The sequence below is a fragment of the Apium graveolens genome, chromosome 2 (genome assembly GCF_009905375.1).
Source record: "Apium graveolens cultivar Ventura chromosome 2, ASM990537v1, whole genome shotgun sequence".
In the NCBI taxonomy this organism is placed as follows: Eukaryota; Viridiplantae; Streptophyta; class Magnoliopsida; order Apiales; family Apiaceae; genus Apium; species Apium graveolens.
The window spans coordinates 262,421,628-262,424,841 of record NC_133648.1 but is presented as its reverse complement, the minus strand read 5'-3'; the positions used below and the strand labels follow the sequence as shown (position 1 = coordinate 262,424,841).

General features: G+C 42.6%; 1 non-coding gene across 1 annotated transcript; it reads right to left on the bottom strand.

Moving 5' to 3' along the window:
- Positions 1 to 1,044: 1,044 nt before the first annotated feature.
- On the bottom strand, positions 1,045 to 1,151 carry LOC141709572 (small nucleolar RNA R71). The gene has a single exon (XR_012570140.1). It is a non-coding gene; the product is annotated as a small nucleolar RNA R71 (small nucleolar RNA).
- Between the last annotated feature and the right edge of the window lie 2,063 nt (positions 1,152 to 3,214).

The following is a 3,214-nucleotide window of genomic DNA, read 5'->3' as shown; positions in this document are numbered from 1 at the left end:
GAATGGTATTAGTACAATGAAAGTTGGCTTTTATCAGTTTCGTGTTATTCGATTAATATCATCACTGTCACATGCTAAAGGTAATAACTATGGCTATAGAAGGAAGTAATAATGAAGTTGTGATCTCATGAGTGTTTTATTATTGATAAATTGAAGTGTTAGTTAAGTGGTTAATTAAGTAGTTAATTATAGTTAATATTTAATCAACAATTTTAAGTGTTATTGTCTTAACATTGAGAAGTAGTCATACATTGGTGAGTGAGTTAAATTAGACAATAAATTAGTCTGAGTCTCTGAGGGAACGAACTAGAAAGTATTCTATATTACTTGCGAACGCGTATACTTGCGTGAATATTAGTGCGTGATTTCGCCCTAACAAGTTTTTGGCGCCGCTGCCGGGGACTCGGCGTATTTGTTTAGTTTATGTACTTACCATCATTGGTCATTAGGACTCAGTGATTAGGACGTAGTAGTTAATTACTCTTTTCGGTTGTGTTTCAGGTACTTTAGCAAACGTTTATGCAAACTCGTTCTCGTGCTCGCAAGAGGACCTTAGATACAGCTGAGGAGAAAGACGAAGTTCTTGATATACCGAAGAAGTTAGATTTTGAGGATTCGGATTCAGGAACTGAGCAGAAAGAACCAGTAAACATAGGAGATCGTATTGTTCAAGCTGATCCAGCTCATATGGATTTTTCTCGGCCTAAAATTGATGACATTCAGTCAAGCATCCTTCATCCGGCTATTCAAGCTAACACCTTTGAAATCAAGCCGGGCACTATTCAGATGGTGCAGAATTCTGTTTCTTTTGGAGGAGCGGCAACTGAAGACCCCAACATGCACATAAGGAATTTTGTCGAGATCTGCAGCACTTTTAAGTATAATGGTGTGACTGATGAGGCTATCAAGTTGAGGCTCTTCCCATTCTCACTGAGGGATAAGGCTAAAGACTGGTTATATTCTGAACCAGCTGGGTCCATCACTACGTGGCAAGATCTTGCGCAAAAGTTTCTGGTGAAGTTTTATCCAATGGCAAAGACTGCTGCTATGAGGAGTGCTCTTACTCAGTTTGCGCAGCAACCTACAGAATCTATGTGCGAGGCTTGGGAACGCTACAAGGAAATGTTGAGAAAATGTCCACATCATGGAATGCCGGATTGGATGGTAATCACTGGTTTTTATAATGGTTTGGGGGCCCAATCTCGGCCCATGCTCGATGCAGCAGCTGGAGGCGCCTTATGGGCTAAAAGCTATACTGAGGCGTATAATCTTATCGAGACGATGGCTGCAAATGAGCATCAAAACCCAACTCAGAGGATGACGTCAGGCAAGGTCGCAGGTATTCTGGAAGTTGATGCAGCCACCGCTATTGCAGCCCAGCTCCAAGCGCTATCAATGAAGGTTGATTCTCTGGCTACGTATGGAGTTAATCAAATAGCTATGGTTTGTGAGCTTTGTGCAGGTTCTCATGCTATGGATCAGTGTTCTCTTGTCAACGAATCTGTTCAATATGTGAATAATTATCAGCGACAACAGCAGCCTGTGCCAGCGACCTATCATCCTAACAACAGAAATCATCCAAATTTCAGTTGGGGGAATAATCAGAATGCTATTCAGCCACCATATCAGCAAGGAGTGAGTAAACAGTTTAACCCACCTGGATTCCAGCAACCACAGCAGTATGCTATAAGGCAATCATATCCTCAACAGGGAAGTGCAGCTGCACCTACTAGTGCTGATTTTGAGGAACTTAAGCTGTTGTGCAAGACTCAGGCGGTTTCTATCAAGACCTTGGAAAATCAAATCGGTCAATTAGCCAATGCAGTGCTCAATCGTCAACCTGGCACTCTTCCCAGTGACACGGAAGTACCAGGCAGGAAGGAAGCTAAAGAGCAAGTCAAGGCTATTACCTTAAGGTCTGGAAAAGTAGTTGATGCTGAAAAGGCAAAAGAAGTCGAAGCTGAAGTTAGAGATGAAGAATTTAAGCAAAAGGAGAAAGCGGCGGAACCAAGGAAGACTACTGTTGAACACACTCTGCCTGAGGCTAATACAGGGGAGAAACAGCTCTATCCTCCACCACCTTTTCCTAAGAGATTGCAGCAACAAAAGCTGGATAGACAGTTCGGGAAGTTTCTGGAGGTGTTCAAGAAACTTCACATCAATATACCTTTCGCTGAGGCTCTGGAACAAATGCCTAGTTATGCGAAGTTTATGAAGACTATTCTTTCAAGGAAGGTGAAACTGGATGACCTTGAAACCGTTGCTCTCACGGAAGAATGCAGCGCGGTTCTGCAACAAAAGTTACCACCAAAACTGAAAGATCCAGGAAGCTTCACCATTCCTTGCACCATTGGCAATCTAACTTTTGACAAGTGCCTTTGTGATTTGGGAGCAAGCATTAATCTGATGCCCTTGTTGATCTTTAAAAAGCTGGATCTGCCTGATCCAAAACCCACATACATGTCGCTACAATTGGCTGACCGTTCCATTACTTACCCAAGGGGCATAGTTGAGGATGTGCTCGTCAAGGTGGATAAGCTCTTCTTTCCTGCAGATTTTGTTATTCTGGATTTTGAGGAAGATAAGAAGATTCCCATAATCTTGGGGAGGCCTTTCTTGGCTACTGGCCGTATCTTGATAGATGTGCAAAAAGGGGAACTTACTATGCGGGTCCAAGATCAGGATGTGACCTTCAACGTATTCAAGGCAATGAAATTCCCTACAGAAGATGAGGAGTGCTTAAAAGTGGATGTGATTGATTCTGCGGTTACTTCGGAACTCGATCACATGCTAATGTCTGATGCATTGGAAAAGGCCTTAGTGGGGGAGTTTGACAGTGATGATGAAGATAGCAACGAGCAATTACAATATATGAACGCTTCTCCCTGGAAGCGAAAGCTGGATATACCATTTGAATCTCTTGGTACTTCTGACCTCAAGAACGCTGAAGGGAAGCTCAAACCATCAATAGAGGAAGCGCCTACCTTAGAGCTCAAACCATTACCTGAACACTTGAGGTATGCTTTTTAGGTGATTCATCTACGTTACCTGATATTATTTCAGCTGACCTTTCAGGTAGTGAGGAAGACAAGCTCTTAAGGATTTTGAGAGAATTCAAATCGGCTATAGGATGGACCATAGCAGACATCAAGGGGATAAGTCCATATTGTATGCATAAAATTCTGCTAGAGGAAGGAAGTAAGCCAACTGTGGA